This window comes from Rattus norvegicus, chromosome 2 (assembly GCF_021556685.1).
Source record: "Rattus norvegicus strain SHRSP/BbbUtx chromosome 2, alternate assembly SHRSP_T2T, whole genome shotgun sequence".
NCBI lineage: Eukaryota > Metazoa > Chordata > Mammalia > Rodentia > Muridae > Rattus > Rattus norvegicus.
In genome coordinates, this window is record NC_141535.1 from 191,947,161 (window position 1) to 191,968,682 (window position 21,522).

The 21,522-nt window shown below is 41.8% G+C and overlaps 1 long non-coding RNA gene across 1 annotated transcript in view; it reads right to left on the reverse strand.

Annotated features, from left to right (window-relative positions):
- Nucleotides 1–2,149: 2,149 nt before the first annotated feature.
- The window catches only part of LOC102549693 (uncharacterized), a 32,539-nt gene continuing 13,166 nt past the window's right edge, over nt 2,150–21,522 (reverse strand). The window contains exons 2-5 of the long non-coding RNA XR_015678259.1: nt 3,787–3,892; nt 3,408–3,568; nt 2,987–3,103; nt 2,150–2,388 (exon numbers count right to left, since the gene is read on the reverse strand). This is a non-coding gene — a long non-coding RNA (uncharacterized LOC102549693). The remainder of the gene's footprint in view (nt 2,389–2,986; nt 3,104–3,407; nt 3,569–3,786; nt 3,893–21,522) is intronic.

Consider the following 21,522-nt stretch of genomic DNA (forward strand, 5'->3'; position numbering starts at 1 on the left):
ATTAATACTAGCTTTATCCATACCCACTAAATAATTAACCAATCTAAATGCTGCCTAACTGGCAAATGAATACGCGATTTGTAGAAGGGAATCACATGACATAGCGATATTAAGAAACAGCTATTGACACACCCGATGGCACAGATGAATCGCAAAGGCATTGTCCTATGGAACCTAGCAAGGACTGAGTACATTTTAGTCTCGTGTGAATTGCAGATTCACACTGGACACCTATGTCAGGTCAGTGGCTGAGGAGGGTTATGGGTGAGGAAAGACTGTGACATGGAGTGAGGGAACCTTCACGGAGATAGCACTGCTCTTTAAATCTGACTGTGCACAACTAGAGAGTCCTAAAAAAGACTGAAGTGATGGAGGTTCTATAGATTAGAGGTGAAAAGCACATGGTGATGGAAATGTGGCAGCAGCAGCATCGTAGTCATTGTCCTCATCGTCATCATCGTCAACAACAACAACAACAACAACAACAACAACAACAACAACATTGTCATCACCAGTCACAGCCGCAGCCACAGCAGTCTTGTATCAGACTGTGTACTGGACAATGTGATACATGCAGACTTCTGGGTCATTTTCTTTTTCCTCCCTCCCTCCCTCCTTCTTTCCTTCTTTCTTTCCTCCCTCCCTCCTTCCTTCCTTCCTTCCTTCCTTCCTTCCTTCTTTCCTTCCTTCCTTCCTCAAACAAAGATTTCTCTGATCTTAACTTCAAGCCTTGTCCTCATGCTTGCTGCAGGACCATAGATTAATATATTTTTAATTTATGTTTTAGAATTATATATATTATCAATGTATTTTGATCATACTCGCTGCTACTCCTTCCCTAATTCCTTACAGATCCTCTTACCTCGACTGCTTTCCAATTTCATGTTCTTTTTTAACCCAGAGTCCAGCTAATGTGGCCAGAATGTACACCGTTGGAGCATGGTAAACTTCCAGGGGCCGCATCCTTGAAGAAAACAGACTTCCTTCCCCAGTAGTCATCAGTTGCTGATGGTTTTTTGACATCCCATCCCCAACACCATCCATGCTGGACCTATGACTGGCATCAATGCTGGACCTTTGAGGGCATCTATGCTGGCCCTATGACTGGCGTCCATTTTGGCCCTATGACTGGTGTCCATGTTGGCCCTATGACTGGTGTCCATGTTGGCCCTATGACTGGTGTCCATGTTGGATCTATGACTGGTCTCCATGCTGGACCTTTGACAGGCTTCAAATCCATCCCTCCATTCTTAGTCATCACTTCTACCTGAAGCTTCTAGCCCTTTGTTGCAGAGGATGGTTTTAGGTCACATCAGCAACAGCAAACTGGTGACCAGATGACAAGCTGCTGTGAGCCCTCCAGTAGAAGAGCCTTCACCTATGGAATAGACACAGATTGCCCAGACCTCAGACACAGCCTCTTCTCCTGACCCCAGGCCTTGGGTCACATCCTTTCTTCCTGATTTATACTGAGAAGAAGCCATGGTACCACCCCAGGACTTTCTGCTCCTTTGAGTCCTGGTTTCCCCTTGCAACTTTCTGCTCCCTTGAAATAGTGACTTTTAAGAAGACTTGAAGCAAATATTTAATTTCAACATGATCCTCTAGGAATCAGGAAGAAATCTAACCAGTCTTCTTAATTCAATAATCAATTATCAGAAAATGTGCCTCTGACTAACATAGCTGATTTACATATGGCAAGTCAAGAAGGAGTTAGCAAATATTTTCTGGGTTTGTAAAATGATTTTTAAGATACCCTCCTGAGCTGGTGTTTAGTCCCCTTTCCCATAACTAGGCTAAAAGATCTTTGCAGTGTTTTCTCTTAAGTAAATAGGTTTTAGAACTGTGCCCCCAGAGTGTCCCCAGTTCTTTTCAGCTGTCTGTGAATGACCCCAGCAGCTGGAATGAAAGCTAGCACATCACGCCTCAATGTCCCACCTCCTTCCTGCCTTTTGTTTTCTTCAGTCACGGCCTCGATATTGTTTAAATAGTGCACTGTATGTTTAATTTCCTTCTTCTCTCCACAAAGACCCAACAGGTTTTTGGGGTTCTTGGTGTTGTTATTTTTAATCACTTTATGGCCACAGTGACCATAAAGACCTGAAGCTAAAACTGAACTCATGTCTTTATCTATACATGCAAATATATATTTAGACATTTCAGTGGATGGCCATTTATTTCATCAGCTGACTACGTGGGCAGAAATGTATTTGTGTACACGTCATCCACACCGTGGCTTTGCCCCGATGAGAGAGGTTGCTCATTGTATGCAGAGTGTACACAGATGCTTCAGTAGACAGTGTGTACCTTCCAAGGTACGTGGAGTGAGTCTGTTTCTTTCATTTTGCAAACTGCTCTGGTGGTGATGTCTCTCTTCATCTCAGATCCCTGTCCAGGAGCCAAAGACACAGAGTCAGAGGGACATTTAGACATCATTTGACTTGAATATCCAGAGTTGGGAAGCTCCCAATGTTCTGCAGCCTCAGGTGACAACTTTCAGTAATGAGACATTGACCTCTTCAAAGGGCTAAGAGGGCATTTCATTGTCATTCATTTCTACTGAAAATTCCCTTATATCGAACCAAAGATTTCTATTATGTAACTTCCATCTATTTGCCCTGCACTTTGGGCCCACATAGGAGAGACATAGGCTAGCCTTGGGAAGGCAATTCTGGTATCTTCTGAAATTTTTCCAATTTCCTTCAGCTCTTCCTCACTGTCCTAATATTTGTATCTAAGCTGCATCAACCTTTCACATAGCTGTGATCACTGAGCTGGGACACCGTCTGTGTGGCCCAGCTAGCGCAGTAACACGGAAGAGACCTCCCATCCTTTTTCTTCTCTCTGTCTCTAATATGGGCTAACTGGTGATTTGTCAGTTTCGGCAAACAGGCTACACACACACACACACACACACACACACACATCAAGCCCATTCAAATATTGAGTTAAAAATGTAGAACTTTGCATTTAAATTCTGCCTTACTTCTTTCTTCATTGGCCCAAAATTGGTGTTTTACGGATGATAGACAAGAGTCTTAACACTCTCTTCAAGCTTGAATTTTAAGTACAAAGCTGAAAATTGAAGTTTTCATGTCGCCATCTAAGTCACAAATAAAAACATTGCATAGAATGAGGCTCTATGGGGAACGTCTTGACATACCTTTGATAGCTCCTCCCCATAATTATGTCACTTGTTTAATGGTCTACACCCAGTTTCTACATTAAATGTGCACCCCAGCCTCTATATTAAGAAGTTAAGAACAACTTCTAAATTCATTCATTGATAGTATTTGGAGGTGGGGGATTATTGTTGAATGTGGCCAGGAAGGTGGGGGAGGGCCCCATGAGATTAACACCTTTACATGTATAGAAAAGACTGGAGGTTTCATGCTCTGCTCTCTTACCCTTTGCTGTGATCCCACCTGATGCTGTTATGGGAACCTTTCTGGAATAAGCACTCTGACACCCGGCAGAGGAGAAGAGAGGAGATGTTTCTGTAACTGATGCCAGGACAGCTCCCGAAAGGCTTAGATGCCTGGTCCAGCTTGGGTTCCCATTTTATACTCTAAAACCACAAGGTAGGGCGGGTAAGCAAGAGAGATTTTACAGAAGTTTATGTGACAGTTAGCAGGTTGTTAGGGGCAACAACCCATTGTTTCAGCTATTCCTCTGGGTCATTCTGTTCCAGGTAGCAAGTGAAGTCATGCTTGGAAAATGGCAGAACAAACAGTGCTTTGAGTAGATCACTAATAAATCAGTATCCAATAGTCAAGTCTTTTCTACCTTATTCTACTTCAGGGTCAGTACCATGCTGCTGGCCTTCCCACTCTCCAGACCCATAAGATGAATAGACTTCTATTGCTTATCATTCCACCAGTCCTCAGATATTCTGTTGCAGAGACAAGAAATAGAACAACATATGCTTTATTCCAAAAGATACAATGTGAAAATTTATCACATGCCTTACTCAAATCATGCTATGTCAAAGCAGAACTTTCAGGTCCTGAAATTTAATAACTCAATCAAAAGTGAATTAGATGTCCCACCTGAGCGTTCCAATAACAAAGTACACCCATTATTATAGCAATTAGCATGTTGCAGTATAATGATTTACATCTTTGACCCAATTAGGCTGTGGAGGATGGGAACTAACATGCTTACTCACTACTGTATGCTTTAATGCATGTGATAAGATCTAACATTTAATAGGTACTCGATAGATATGAATTTAATTAATAAAATCAGAGTGCATTAATAGAAGATAGCAGAACAAGAGTTTGGGTAGAATACAGAGCCAGAGAAGGGGGCAAGGTGAGACATGAGTGGGGTTAACCTTCCTGGCTTTGCCTGCAACTCTCCTTTTCAAGCGAGAGGTCATTACCAACTATGCCCGAGACTGTACAGTCACCCTCTGCTCTTCACCTACCAACAGAGCTTCCTACTCTATTTTCTTCCTTTCCTCTCCCTTAGAAAATTGTGTCAACACCCGCAAACCACTGATGGACAAAGATCAGTATCAGACTCCCCGTCTCCAAGACACTGGGAGATGATACTTATGGGGCTGAAATTTAAGAGAAAAGAGTTTACATGACAACATGGACTTTAGAATAGTCAGAGCAATGAAGGAAATTTATAGCAAGTAATGATTTTTTTTGGGAAACTGTGTTGAACAAGAAAAAGGAAGCAATATGGCATATGAAATAAAAACACAGAATGCTGCAGTCAAACTGACTGAACATAGTAACTCTGTCACTTTCTTAGGCAAATAAGAACTACATGGGCTTTATACAGAAAGTCACTTCTGTCAAGATGGCAACCAACCACCTTCTGATTGGATTGTAAGTCCCACTCCACAAGATGAAAGCCATACCTGGCATCACTGTCAGGCCAAGCACCTGTGCTCTAAACAGGCCATGGGCTAGTAGGCATAACATTTTTGTGCACTGTGTAATGATTACCCTTCTGTTGTTTTTTTATTTCTCTGCCCTCACATCTTGTTTCAATCTGGACACAGCATTGTAACGCTTATGTCAAGAATCTCCTGCCTTAAGTTTGTGTAAACAACATTTACCGTTTATTCTCCATCTTGTCCATAAAAGCTTATCAGTCAATGGCTAGATAGAAGAGAGAACGTGGCCAGAATTTCTGCCAGCCAGGGGTGGAGGAGGGCAGGAGAGAAGAGTAGAGAGAATTTTGCCGCAAGGAAAAGGTTCCAGAGATATATAATGCAAAAATACATATGAAGTCCAGAGAGTCAGACCAATACTAAAACACAAGTACCTCGGGGATTTGGCTGGGAAGAAGCAAGATTAGTTTAGAGAATTAAAATAGATCAATGGCTGCCCAGGTATTTTGGTAAAGCCTGATTAAATAAATCTTGGTCTCTCTGTGTCTTTATTGGGGAACTAGCTAGGATAAAGAAAAACAGCTACTGTATTAAATTACTATATACATTTATAATAAAAATATTGTTACATGGGTCCCAGGGAGGACCTACTACTATGACTCTGTGGAATGAGCATAGTATTAAACCAACTCCTAACAATATGACCATCGTCATCGATCAATTCATCTTTCAACCCTTATGAAGGAAACTTCATTTCAGTAGATGGTGATTAACATAGAGACTCAAGACTGGTCAAGGTTCAGAGAATAAGAGACTGAGAACTGCTCAGTCTTAAATGGGACATCTATGCCACTTTCCCTCCTCCCAACACTCAAAGATCATTGTGGAAGAAGAGGCAGAAAGAGTGAAAAGTGATAGGTGACCACGATGAAACAGTGTCCTTCAGACACCACAGGGCAGATGCATTTATATCAACTCAAGCGACTGTGGCAACATGCACAAGCCCGGTGAGAGCTCAAGTCAAACCAAATCTCAGCATGGAGTAGGCAGGTAGAGCTGAAGTCCCTGCCCTAGCTGGTCTATTGCACTTGATAGATGGTGGAAAGGGACAGTCCATTTCTTTTAAGAATTCTTTCCCTAGTAAGCTGACCATCCTCTAGTAGAAGCCCACACATCTCAGAACAGAGAGCTAACACAAATTAGACTTGTGATGTGTCTGGGAGGAGTTGATGAAGATAAATGTGACCAACAAACATTGAATAGAGTTCTCGAAGAACCAATAAAACAAAAATGTGGAGCAAAGTCATCCTAGGAAACCCTCTGCAACAGACCCTCTGCAACATAAGTAGACTATATATGCTAAATGAGAAAAAAACTGAAAGCAATTCTTCTGAAATTAGGAATAAGACAAAGTTATTCACACTCACCTCTTTTATTCAGTATAGTACTTGAAGTCTTAGCCAAAGTAATAAGGCAAGGGAATAAAAAGGACAAAAAACAGGAAAGAAGGAGTTCAACTAAGCTATCCCTTTTGAAGTAATGCTTCCTTATACTTGAAATACTACTTAAAGACTCCACCAGCAAACTCTTAGGTCTGAGAAACCCCATAGGCAAATCCTCAGAATGTAAATCAATAAAAATTGTGTATTATCCATATGCACCAGTATGTTTGTGCTAAAATTTCAAGAAAACAGCCCCACTAAAATTAACCTTGAAAATGCCTAGGAACAAATTTAACTGACAAGTGAAGGACATCTAAAAAGAAAATTCCAGAAGCCAGGAAAGAAGTCAAGGAAGACATGACAAAGTGGATCTCCTCTGCTGATTGGTAGCATGTTGTGGAAATTGCTACATTTCTGAAGGTGATCTACACATTCTACTCGATAGAAAAGGACATCATGAGACCTGATGGAAGTACAAAGCACACGGAACATGCACAGCAAAGTTGAGCTAAGAGGGATGTTGGGCATCACGTTGCTTCGAATTATAATACAAGACAAATAAATATAAAAACAGCATTGTCCTGGTTCCAAACCAGACACAAACACCAATGAATAGAGGATCCAGAGAGAAACTTTTTGATAAAGATGCCTAAAACATTTTATAGTGGACAGTCTTTTCAACAAATTGCACTGGGGTTTATCCATAGTTTAAAAAAATCCAGAAACAAAGACAAAAACAAAAAAAAAGCAACAACAAAAAATAACAAACTTTCCCTCACCCTAGAAAAACAATTCAACATGGATCATAGGCCTCAGTGTATGACCTGAAACTTTTAAAAGTAGAGATACAGAAATAGACAATTACTTCCTGAAGAGGATCTCAATAGCTTAGAAGATAGTGGCAAGAACTGAAAAATGGGATTGCATGGGACAGATGGGCCTCAAGGGAGAGTAATGGCAGAGGTGACTATGGTCAAATCCCATGATACATTTGTATAAAAATCTCAAACAGCATATTTTTTTTGCAATTAGTATAGTCTAGTTAAAAAAAAAGAAAAAGTAAAAAGGCTATCAAAATGGATGGAAGGGCAAATGTGGAGACAGTGTGCATGGATGGGCTTTCTCCATGGCTGACTATGGAGAGGACAGGGCAAAGCCTAGATGGCAAGGAATTGCTTGGCTTATTTTTTAGGCAAGGCTCCATGTGCACACATTCTGGACAGAGAAGATGGAACCCATTTGGGAAGAAACTATTTCAATATCACAGAAAGCAAAGAGGATGATTAGGTAAGAACAAAATCCAAGAACAGACAAGAGGCAGAAGGGGGCTCAGAGGAAACAAAGTAAAGAGCTCTCCTGTCAGTGGTCTGTCCATTTTCTTGTTGAAAACAAACAAACAAACAAACAAACAAACTAACTAACTAACTAACTAACTAACTAACCACTAACCTGTGTGCTATGATACTAACCCATGTGCTAATTTTTGTACAGGCTGAGGAGTGTTGAGTTAACCTTTTGTAAGACTGAGTTTGTAGTGTGATCAGGTTTCAGTAGTAAGGACAGCAGATTGATAAATTCTTCCTGTGGTATTGATCTGCTGACAACTTATGAAAAAGAAGACTCTGAGCTTGAGCAAGGAACTTGAAGGAACATTGACAACAAACCTGAAGGGACTGACCCAGTGGAAGGGCGACTGTGGGAATGGGACAGAGTCAATTGTGCAAAACTCAGCCTGCTCTCCTGAGCATCAAACAGTGTCAGACACCCTCCTTCCCTTTCTAGTGAACTGAACAACTACAAGTCCTTGTAGCACAGCAGTATTAAGAAAAATGGCAACTTAGGGTTGTACACAGGACAAAAGGTTGGGTAGGGGAATGGGGTGTCATTTGCATATAGAATAGTCAAAAAACTGTAATGAACATTTCAATTCAGTCCTGGAGCTGGGGGAAAGGCATGTGTTAACTCTATAGGGATTGTTTGCAATACACACTGAGAATATTCCAGACTTGAGGAGAACAGATGAACAGGCACTACAGCAGGAAACTTGGTGACTGAAAACAGGAAGAAGGCTATGAAACAGAGAATTGGGAGGGCCAGGGAGGATGACAAGGGAAGACTTGGATCTTATTTTATAAGAAACAGGGCGAGATCTGGTTCACATTGCGAGATGATTCTCATTGTTGTGGGGAGAATGAGCTGGAATAGAGCAAGAATAGAAACAGGCAGGCAGCGTAGAGTTATGAAAGTTGTCCAAGTAAGAATTACAATGACAGCAGTGAAAATGAAAAGGGGTGGATACATTTGGGAACTTATTTTGGAAGCAGAAAAAAGGACTTCCTGGTGGATGGGATATGCTGGTTCAGGAAGGAGACACTAAAGAATGATCCTAAGGTTTTATCTAGACTATCAGGAAGGTTTATGATGTCATTTACTGAGATGCTGAGGAGTGGAAGGAAAATAGAATTGGGTTTTAGAAATTAATTTGAGATGTATATTAGGCATTCAAGTAAAAATGTCAAGTAAGCATTTGGATATATGGAGACTGAGGAGAAAATGCACATTTGCATATCATTTGCATAAATGATGGCAGTTGAATGGTAGAACCAGTTGGAATTACTTAGAGAGTATTGATTGAGAAGAAATCTAGCATTCGCTAGTCAGCAGAAAAGAAGAAATCAGGATAGGAAGTAGACAGAGTGATCATGGGAAAGAAGCATTCAGGTCATGGTACTGCCTCAGAAGACTGGAGAAGTATGTCCAAAAGGAGGAAGCAGATGGTGTAGAGATGGCGCTCAAAGGCCAAGTTCTAGGTTAGTGAAAAAGATCCATAGGTGAAGTAACATAGGAAATCTTAAGAAGAGACTTTTGAGACCCCAGTGATGCAGAATGACTCAGGATTTATGGTGGTTTAAATAATAATGGTCCCCATAGCCTCACATATTTTTTTTTTTTTTTTGGTTCTTTTTTTCGGAGCTGAGGACCGAACCTAGGGCCTTGCGCTTCCTAGGCAAGCGCTCTACCACTGAGCTAAATCCCCAACCCCGCCTCACATATTTAAATGCTGAGTCATCAGGGAGTGATACTCTTTCATAGGATTAGAAGGGTTGGGAGGCATGACCTTGTTTGGAGGAAGTGTGTTACTTGGTGTCTTGGGATTTTATTGCTGTGATGGGATACCATGACCAAGGCAACTCTTATAAGAGTAAACATTTAATTGGGGCTGGTTTACAGTTTCAGAGGTTCAGTCAAGCACAGCACAGTGTAGGCAGACATAGTGCTGGAGGAGCCAAGAGTTCTAAATCTTGATCCACAGGCAGTGGACTGGACTACTTTCTGCAGGAGAATCTCTTCCACACTGGGCATAGAATCTCAAAGCCCACCTCCACAGTGACATGCGTCCTTTAACAAGGCCATTCCTCTTAATAGTACCATATCCTATGGGCCAAGCTTATTCAAACCACCACATTGGGGGTAGGCTTTAAGTTTCAAAGGCCCATGCTAGGCGCAGTCTAAATGCCGGGCCTCTCTGCTACAGACCAGGATGTGACTCTCAGCTACTGATTCAACACTATGAGTGTCACCATGTTCCTACCATGTCCCCACCATTCTCCACCATGATGAATTAATCCTTGGAAACTGTAAGCCAGCCCTCAATTTTTTATAGGATGTTCCTGGGTCATGGTGTCTCTTCAAGCAATAGAATGGTGACTAAGAGAAAGTGACACTACCACTCAGACATAGCACAGAGAGACTCAGCTTCTTCTCAGAGTTAAATCTTCTCAGCAGAAGCTAGTGTGGTGCATGAGGGAAAAAAGCAGGAGTCTTTTGGGCTTCTCTGTCCACATACTCAATAGTTTTGCAATTCTAACCGTTACCAAATAACTGCCCCAGACTTTCTTGTCATTTCTGGTAAAATGAGATCCTCTCAGCTTCTGTTTATTTATTTGCTCATTCAGCAAGTAAGCATCAAATTGATGTGCCCTTCTAGGTCCTGAGTCAGAAAAATCCACAACCCTGCCTCTGAAATCCCTGCCTCCAATTTACTGAACCTTCTATGTGTACTTGAGAGGATGCTCTCGGTGACATGTGTATCATGTGTTTATGACATCAGTGTCATAAACAGAATTTGGATTCAGAAGTGTATTACTTACAGTGTATGGTCAACATCTTATGTAAGAAAGGTCAAGAAAAGCGTCTGTGAGAAACAGAGACTGTACAGTGAGATGGGGTAGTGGGATTTTTAATACTTTCTCCTCCATAGTGTAGTGCTGGGCACAAGCTACATTTTATTTTGTGGTCATGAACACAAAGGGGTGTCATTAAAATCTGTATTGATTATTTTCTGATTTATGTACATATTCTGATTCTGCTATTCAGTGGTTAGAAGTTAATTAGATTTTCAGTGTCTTGTTTCCCTTAGCTATAAAGTGGATGTGATGACATCATAATGTGCTGAGAGAAATATAAGATGGCATGTAGAGGGTTGTTATTCTTTTTTTTTTTTTTTTGGTTCTTTTTTTCGGAGCTGGGGATCGAACCCAGGGCCTTGCACTTCCTAGGCAAGCGCTCTACCACTGAGCTAAATCCCCAACCCCGAGGGTTGTTATTCTTAATCATGCATGATGATGGTAAAAAAAATTCAGAAAAAATATTAGTGTTTATGAGGGGAGAATTAAATGCACTTAAGACTACACAGCTAGAGGTAATGACTGCCAACATTTGGATGAATATTTTCCTTCTCTCCACATCTTGCAAAAAATCACATCCTGAAGTCAAGGTGCTCTAGTGGCTTTTGTAAATGATGGGCCTTTTATTGGAACTAATGTGTGGAGCTCCTTATGTTATACCCTTTCCTTTGTTTTCCTTTCCTTTGCTTTGCTTTCCTTTCCTTTCATGCAACATGCTGTAGAGTTGGATTGCTACATGCTAATAATATATAATGTCACAGGTAATAAAAACCATGTTTGTCAGATGTTTTGTTATTCTAGGCATTCTGTAGATAGTGTTTCACTGACTTGTCCTTGTGGTAGATGTTCTTTCCATTTTATTCTTGAGAAAAATGAGGATCAGAGAAGTGTCATTGCCACTGTGTACTAGTAGCCCCCCCCTCTCTCTCTCCATATTTATACTCTGACAGATTGATATTTAGCCAACTATACAAATTGAGGTCATAGAAACATGAGCAGAAGAAACACAGGCTACTCAGGCTTGGCACTATCGGTCCTGTTCCTTAACTCTCTACTTAACCCTCTTCCCTATGCCATAATAACCCTAGAAAGCAAAGACTGGACCAATTCTGCTACCCCACTCCCCCAACCCCATGAGCAGAACTGCTGAACCGGCAAGTCTCCATATCAGTATTAGACAACACTTGAATGGGTTGAAGTCACTGAAGGGTTGGGATTACCTGTTGCTGCAGTATAGCCTGTCCTATATAGACTGAAGCAATATACTTTAAAAGATCCCCAAAAGGCGCATGCCCATGAGTGTCACAAACAGGGTCTGGATCTAGAGGTGCATGGCCCACAGTGCATGATCAATAGCTTACATAAGAAAGGTCACCACAACATCTGCTATCGTGTCACTGGCTTTCTTAATCCGTCTTGAATATGGCCCCCATCACATTATCTTTGAGGTTGTATGGCATTTTTCCAAATCTGCATGTTAGTGGAAAGACAATCAAAAGAGGATCATTTTGTACGTGAATATGTATGCTGTTCATATGAGAATTTAAAAAGAAATCCCAATAAACACAGGAGGTAAGAGAAGGACAGGTAGAAAGGCTTGAAAAAAGAAAGCATTAAATAGAATGAGTTCAAACATCTTCTCATAGAAAAGATGTTTAGTAATGAATACTTCAAGTAACTTGTGGGAGGCAAATCCTTGGACTATCAAGACATGAAGGTGATAAAATATATAAGTCAAGTGACTGAATGAAAGGCTTTAAGCACACTGGCTATGGACACCCAAACATGCTGAGCAGGTAAGGAGGGTGACAAACAGAACACAGAAAGCATGGTCTACAGATTACAATGGACAAATCTGCAATCTGCATAAAATCCCAAACTTCAGGAAGAGGCACAGGAGTAACCCATTACTGTTGGAAAGTCTGGGCCACCTGTCCCTCCCCTGTGTGTGTGTGTGTGTGTGTGTGTGTGTGTGTGTGTGTGTGTGTGTGTGTCTGTCTGTCTGTTCTACTTTGATCCCTATCACTGTGATAAAGACAATGACCAGCAGTAGCGTGGGGAGAATTTATTTCATTTTATAGCTTATGGTTCATTCCAAAGGGAAGTTGGGGCAACAACTCAAGGCAGGAACATGGAAGCAGCAGCTGAAACAGCCGCTGTGGAGGAACACCGCCTACTGGTGTACCCCCATGGCTTGCTCATCATGCTTTCTTATGTACCCAGAACTACCTGATTATGGATCGTACTACCCACAATGAGCCAGGCCCTCCCACATCAACCATTAACCAAGAAAATGCCCCACAGATTTGCCTACAGACCAATCTGATAGGTACATATTCTCAGTGCAAGTTCCTTTTTCCTAGATGGCCTAAGCTTGTGTCACATTGGCAAAAAAACTAAACAACATATATCTAATCTCAGATACTAATGTTTGCATAGCAAGTACTTTATTGACCAAGGCATCTCCATAACCCTTTTGGGGTGACTATTTTTTTTAAAAACTGTAATTGAAACTTAATGTTATTTCTACTGATTTCTCCCTTTGAGAAACAGGATCTATTGATATTGACTATGACTCCCAAATTACCTAGAGAAGTCAGAGACAGCGTCTTCTAAACCATTGCTAACCCATCACCACAATTTCATCAGCTTAGGGATTTCTTAAAACCAAATCATGAGTAAGAAGGAAAAGCCTGTCTTAGGTCAACAAAGACAGAAATGGCTACAATGGCCTACTTCCTCCATCCCATGCACTCTCCCCTTAGGGATAGATGTGATAGATGACAAATGAGGTGTTAATGGGTCCCACTAGACCGGAGTTTATATGCATGTAGGACTCAGCTAAGGTTCTTGTCCAGAGAGAACTGTAGGGAAAGGCTCTGGCCTTGGAGCATCATCTAAACAGAGTTGTAGAGTGTCAACCATGGGCCCTGTAACCATGGGCTCCAGCATCTTCTAGGGATGTCTCTAGGCTCTGGTCCTGAGAATTGGGCTCCTCCTCCTAAGGTCACCTTCACCATGGCTACTTCAAACCATCTTAATTCTTTAAAATATTTGTAATTAACAAACCATTTACATGGTCCAGTTGTACAGAGCAGTATAAAAATTTCTTTTATTTACTGATATTTCAAAATCAATTCCCAAGTGCTAAAGCTTAGCACACCCAAAAAAATTGTACTGTACCTTTTCCTTTGGAAAAATAATCATATTAGATGGGGCTTTCTTTACAATATGTGCATGTTGTTTTGTTATTTTGGTACTGTTGCTTGGAAAAGTATTTTTCTTTTATCACCCTCAGACAGATATAATAAAGACCTGTGTATACAGAAGTCTGGTTATGATTCTATCTTGATGACAGCCTTAGTTTCCAGGGACATGACATAGGCTGCTAAGCAGAAGCTTAATGACATCAGGTATTCCCAGTTAAAAGTCAAGATTTGTCTTCAAAGTTCTTGTGCTTCCCACAGATCTCAGTACTTCCCTGACTTTCTTACAAAAGAAAAACATCTACTTCTGTGCAGGGAGGAAGTAAATAGAGTTCATGATCATGCATCTAACACTTGCCAAATGCAAAATGTTGGCCTGGTGCTAAATAGTAAAAACTCAAATTCAAGGTATACTTCCTCTTGAGGAGGACCGTGAATGTGGACTTAGACAAAATATACTTAGAATTTCGGTTCAGAATGCTATTATAAACTTAACCTCCCTACATTTGTGTTCTCTTATCTCTAAACTGTGGACAACAAGAGCACCCATCTAATGAGGTGCACATAAATATTTAATGAGTTGACATAAGGAATTAAAGCGGTGATTGGTACTCACAAAGATCTTTAAACCAGTCTATATGAAACCCCATTGTATTCTGCTTTCTCCTAAGAGGCATCAACATCTCAGAAGATCTACCTGTTTTGTCCATTTTACCATTCACAGTGACTACTTCTTCCTAAACATGGCAATATCATGGTGGCAAGATGGCTGCTGTGGAAGTCAGGTTCTCATGTTTCTTGACTCTTGTCTACTTAGAGAAAGAGACCAACCCATTTCTTAAAAAGAAATTTTCTCAGAAAACCTGCTTTCTTTTTGGTCAAAGCTGGGTCACACACTTACTGAACTAGTCAGCTGTAAAGATATGGAAATATTCTTGAAGTTGGGGGCCATGGAAAGTTCTCAGCTGCCCACCTCCCTATGTCCTTTCTCCCTACCTCTCCTCTCTCCCTTATTCCCTCTCTGTCTTCCTCCCTTTTCCCCCTCTCTCCCGTCTTCCTGTTCATTAAAACCTTCAAGATTGAAGAGAATCAAATCTATTTAACATTTTATGGTTCCAAGAGATTCATTGTTATAAGAGAAAATGATGGTAGATATGAATGTTTAACATTCTCTCAGGAAGGAGCTAGGAAGCAGAGCTTGGGTAAGAGAGCTATCCTCATGAAAAGGATACAAGAAGAAGAAAGTGGGATCCAGTCTCTTTCAGAAGCCAGAGCCAGGCCAGTCCCTGCCCATTGTTAACCACCTAGATGTCCAAAGAGACAGTTTTCTGCCTTCTAGGCTCTGTCAGAGGAAACCATTGAAGAATTAATTCACCCTTACATACAGAAGCTGGGTGATTTAACATTCCTAGCTGGGTGATTGCAGAAAACAGGTAAGGGTTGACATTGTAGAATGTGTGAGAATCATAGTTTCCTCTTAAGCAATGACTTCTCGCTGTCCCTTCAGGACAGGCTCCTGCTATGCTTTACTGAAGTGGCCTGGAGATTTAACTAGTGAAGAAAACATTCCATAACTATAAACATTCATTGAAAGCAGCTTCCCCTCCCATGGGTTTGATGCAAATGGGGAAATAATATCTCCATAACAGAAAGGGGGGAAAGTCCTAGCAAACACCAACTGTGATGTCTAGTGTTGACTGTCAACCAGACAGGATCTGAAAGCATCTGGGAGACAAGCATGTACCTCAAGGTACACCTGTGAGGGAACCAGCCTCCAGGCATGCCTACAACACACACAGATACACAGGGGCCCATGGGAACTGGCAAAATCTGAGCAAGGTCCTTGTGTTGCTGTCTCACCAATTTTTTGGTTATGGCAAGCTGTAGTTTTGGATGGTGCTACCACTAGGGGCTATTAGAGGAAGAGCATGGGGTCGTTCTGTATTACTTTACAACTGTGTATAAACCTATAGTTATCTCAAAGTACAAAGTTTTAAAAATATAATGAGGGGGCCGAGGAGGTGGCTCAGTTGATAAGGTACCTGTGGTATGTGCATGAGGACCTACCTGAGCTCAGAGCTCTACTATCCCTGTGAAAAACCCAGTTGCACAACACACATCTGTAACTCAGGACTGGGGAGCAGAGACAAGAAGACTCTTGACATTGTTCACTGGCCAATATGCTTAGTCAACTGATGGATGCCAGGTTTAGTTAGAGATTCTGTCTAGAAATAAATGAATGAATAAATAGACAAACAAACAAACAAACAAATGACATGGACAACTACTGAGGAAGACCATGATATCAACATCCACCCTTTATGTGCATGTATACATGTTATGTGATATTTCTAGGGAGACTTGAACAAATGTCTGCTCACTCCATAGAGGGAACTGAGGACACAACAAGAACAGATACCATCAAAGTCTAATTTGATGAACCAGAGTTTTATTGGGGTTAGTTACAGGAATACAGTTGGAGGTGGTTACTGGGAGGAAATGGAAATGTCTCAAAGACAGCTGTATCACCAAAGCCCACCAAAGCATGGGTGACAGCTCACAAAGCTGGGAACCTAGAGCACACTGCACAGCCTGTGGGCAGCTCAACAGGTTGGATAGGGTCTTTCCCAGATATGTGGCTCTATTGTTCTGAACCTCTTCCAAGGAGCTCAGCTGGTCTTTGCTTCTTCTAGATGACTGGGCTTGTCTGAGAGTCTTTTCTTAGTGGGCTTTGCTATTTATATACTCTTGGGAAGTAAGGGACTTAATGAATCTGATTAGTTTCAGGAACTTCCTGAACCTAGTTTGAGTTGTTTATTTTCCATCTTAATGAGCTTCCCTGCAGTACTTTACTCTCTGCCTCCAACTTAGCACATTTTGTTGTTCTACCTCCCTGTAAACATCTGTTGTAAGAACACCTCGTCCATGATGGGATGTTTTCATCTCAAGAGAAAGCACTACACAATAACACACGTGCATGCATTTCACAGGAACACATGTACACCATGTGTACACACTAAAGTAAAAATGCATGTTGAGGTTGCAAAAGTCAATTAGGAACAATGAAGAGAGACTGAGGTGCTGTAATAACTCAGTGTAACTTGGGATCCTTGACTTAGTAGGATGGAGTCTGTAATTTGCTTCACAATAGTGCACCAAATGTACATTTCTTGGTTTTGATTAAATGTATAACTATTGCTGCGGTTTTTAGTAGAAATGGGCCTCAAGGCCCATGTGTGAACACCTGGTCCCCAGCTGGTAGTGCTTTTGGAAGGTTGTGAATCACTGGGTGTTGGCCTTGGCTTTTATAGGCCTGTTCCACTTCCTGCCTGCTCTTTGCTTTCTAAGTAGGGATGCCATGTGACCATCTACTCCACATTATCTCTGCCACTCATTCCCTAATGTGCTAGATTAAATGCCTTTTTAAATTGTGAGCTCAAATAAACCCTTCCTCCCTGAAGCCACTTTTTGTCAGACTTTGAGGAAAAGAGCTGATATAGTTATGCCTGACAGTAACACTGGGGGGAGAGGGGGACAGGGAACAGCAGAAGGGAAGACAGGACTTCCAATACTGTTTCTGAGATACCATTTTTCAAAACTTTTCTGTCTAAAACAATTGAAAACAAAAATATCAAAAAAAAGAATTTTCTGTAAAGTAAGGTTTCCTTTATGCCAATTACTTTAAAATATCTTTTAAACCTAAATTAGAAAGTTAGAAAATCAGCCAGCAGAATTTAAAGCAGAGGGGGAAAAAAATAAAGGCCATACACAATTTCTTACTACCTTTACGTTCAGGACCATCCACAGAGCTGGAAGACGAAGCCCTTGAGTTTGAAATTACCATTAATGCTCTTCTGTACAGGAGCCTCTCCAGGCCACTGTCCAAATTTCCCGTCTGGTACTTGTTTTTGTTTTTCGTTTGTTTTGTTTTGTTGGGGGGGGTGTTGGTTGGTTGATTTTGTGTGTGTGTGTGTGTGTGTGTGTGTGTGTGTGTGTTTCTTGTTTGTTTTGTTTTTGGTTTTGTTTTCAGCAACACCCCTTCCTCCTAACTGAACTGTGAGCAACTCATCTCCTGCCCTGGCCTGCCCTTCAGAGAGAAAGCCAGCTGGGTGTGGTGGGGCAAATCTACAATCCCAGCCATTGAAAGGCTGAGGCAGAAGGATTATGATTTCACAGTCAACTTGGGCTCTACAGTGAGTCTGAAGCTGAAGTTTGGGTTACATAGGAAGATCTGGTCTCAAAAGTAAAATATTAAATGTGATTTCTTTTGAGGGGAAGAGAGGAAACCAAGTTGGCTTGTAGCCGACAGAGCTAGTCTCCGTGGACAATTCCATCTTCTAGCCTAGGTGGATGAGTGGGCATGACTCAAAATACCTTTAAAGTATTGGCTGAAATCTTGTTAATATAATTCTTCTCGCACCATGCATATGAAATGGATTTCTTCACACACATGGTGTAGATGTCACACTCAGGTCCAGGAAGCTCAGAAGTGGCAATGGACTCCCACCTGGCAGAGGCTACTCTGCAGGCATATTCTTGGGCTCTGTTTCTGTCATGTAGATAGGCCAACTCCTTCTGAAGAAGCCAGATTTTGCTATGTAGACTTTCCCCCTTCCTTTAAATAAGTATTTTTCCAAGCATGGAATTCAGAGGAGAGGTCACTTTTCTCCCTGGGAATCTATCTGCTTTCTTTTTATGGTCATTTCTATATTGAGAAGGTCCCAGGTCCAGTCAGTCATGAAGTATCCTGGTAAAGCTTCCCTGAGCAATTGCCCCCATAGTCACTTGCTAGTTATCACCTCAACTGTCCTTCAGTGACTACACTCTTCCAGCTCTCTTCAACTCCTGATAATTCTGTTGGAGTGGAAAAAATATCTAATGATAAACTATTTGTTTCTTCTTCGAGTTCTTATCTATGCAACTCTGGTCCAAGGCTGGACTGATCTGGTTTTCATCCATCTATCTGGAGAGGTTACAGCAGGATGGACAGAAATTTGGACATAACAGTCTGGGAAAACTTCTCTCATAAACCTGACTTGACACATCTGTCCTGCTGGCAGCTGGAGGCCACCAGGGTTCCAGCTGGCTCCTTGCCTTCTAAGAGTCTCAGTCAGACAAAGAGTTCCCTAAAGCCTTTCACTCAGACTGACAAAGGCATTGTGCCCACGACAGCTACAGGGAAGTTGGCATATAGTATGCCCAATGCAATATCTCAGGTGCGCAAGGAAGACCCAGGCATCCAGCAATGAGAACAAGATTGGAGAGGCCCGATTACCCAAGCCTTAGCTGTTCAGAGCAACCACAAACCACAGAGCATTCACTTTCATCTCGGTCTGGTTCTGCAAGCTGAACTGATACAACATAAATCTAAGTTGCCGATGTCCAGATTCCAGAGTAAATACATTCATTTTTTTCCGCATGGTAGACAGAGCCTAGAACATCCTGTACGTCACTGTGGAGCTGAAGCACTCTATCATTACAAACTTTAAAAGGAACACCACCAGTGTCTAGAATGAACCCTTTCCCCTCTTCTCACACCCTTTATGTGGTTCAGACTGATCACCATGTGGAAGAAGTTCAAGCCACCACTGGGTAAGATCTCAGGCATCTTCAAGGGTTTTTGTGATGTGGCTGATGCTACTGTGCTGAAGGAGTTTCCAGGGCTGACAGGTGCAGTGTATTCTCTTGGTGGACTTTTTGCCCTCAGTGGAGTTGGTTAATGACTAGTGCATGACTGTTACTTCAGTTCCTTGGTTCTGCAGCTAACAGAACATATCACCCACTGGTGGTGGGACAAAACAGCCCCCAAAAGGGCTGAGAGTCTTAACTTGCCTTTCTCATACTTTGTCTGGAAGGTTCCAGAAGATGCTAGAAGGGGGGCTGCAGCACCCTGGCTGTTATAGTACTGGCCTTCACTTGATGAGGGGAATAATCCATGGAACTCGGTGATATTTTATTTCTGTTTATTCTTTATATTTTAATGGAATTCTGTGGTCCAGACTTGGTTTCAGGCTCCATGCTCTCAGAGTTAGCTAAAGTACAAGGGGGAAAGAAAGTAGTGGGGGAAATTAGATTCTTGATTTGTGTCCAGATGGTCCTAGCCGAAAATAGACTCAGAGATTCTCACTGCAGACTTGCCTCTGGTATGAAACTCCCCACCCCCTTCATCTGAGGTCTTCTTGGTAAGAGAGGGAATGGGAAAAGCACTGGGAACATTCATTTCTCTTTTTCCCAGCCATGTATTAAAAGGCCGGTGCAGGTTCCAGTCCAGGGCTTCTGTGGAACACCAAGAGTTACAGCATACACAGTGGGGGTGATGTGATTTTAACCAACTTGGCCTGAAGGCCATCCCAGGCGTGTGTGGCAGCAGGGGAGCACAGCAGTAGCTGGCCATGTAGTGAAGTTTCATTCAGGCCTTGCCACCAGCACAGTGGCCTGCTCACACTCCCCTGGGCATCATGTTCTAGAAGCTTAACGCCAAGGAGAGAAGGTATATTCCAACTGGCACTTTCCATGTAGAGCAATGTCTCATAGAACTACTTACTCAGAAGAGGTGTACAGCCTTCCTTGTCCCCTGCCAGAATGTCAGCTTAGAGGTGAACAGATCAGGGTCATCTGTGAGGGCAGCACAGAGAGTCTTGAGGGCATTTACCCACTAGAAAAACTGGAAGTTCATGGCTCATCTCAGATTCTACAAGATATGAGCATGTTTACAAAAATCAAGCTGACCTAGAGTCTAGCATAAGCCACTTGAAAGCCACACACCTCTTTGGACAAATGCTTGAAAGACTATCACAGAATTCCTGTCATTTCTTGATATTTATTCACTAGCCACATCCATGCTAAATACCACACAAGGGCATCTGCCCTAAAGTCCAAGACACCCTCCTCTGACAGACAACATAGTGATTGATCTTTGGATACCAGTAAAATGAAGAGTAGTCAGGTAGAAAGAGCCTTTTTTTAAAAAAGAAACAAATTCCCATAAGTCTTTCACAGTTGGATTTCCTTCCTAATGTGTGAACAGCCTTGGAAGATGTCTTAGTCATTACTCTATATCTGTGGAGAGATACCATGGCCGTGGCTACTCTTATAAAAGAAAGCATTTAATTGGGGCTGGCTTACAGTTACAGAGGGTTAATCCATTATCATCATGGCAGGGATGGTGGTAGCATATGGTGTTACATCTGGAATCTAAAGGCACCGGGAAGAGAGAGGCACTGGGTCTGGCTTGAGCTTTTGAAACCTCAAAGCCTATCTCCAGTGACATACTTCCTCCAATGGGGCCACGCCTTCTCCAATAAGGCCACCTCAATTAGTGCTACTCCCTGATGACTAAGAATTCAAATGTATGAACTTATGTGGGCCATTCTCATTCAAACCAGCCCAGATGATAAAAGAAACCACCAAAGCAGGACTGGATTCTTGAGTCAAGGCTAGGAGGACAACTGAAGTGACCTGAGAGACAAGATCCAGGAAAATGTCAAAGGACAGAACTAGCAAACATTCTTAAGAAAGCAAACCCATGAAGATCAGACCCAGGACAACAGGGCTGTTTTCAGATCCAGGACAGATTGGGAGACAAGCCTAGTCTAATCATCTCAGCCCAGAGACTCTGTGTCTACCTGTGGCCACAACTGGGGTCTGAATCTGGTGACTTCCTTTAGAACTTGAAGATTAAAACTGACACTTTTAATATTCTAATATTTGGTGTTTGCTCAGTTTTAAATCATTGTGTGAGTAAAGCCATCAGTATGTTTGAATAGAGGATAATAATTTATTGCATTTTACATTCAACAGATCACTTTCATATTCTTACTTCTTCATTTCAATCTTGG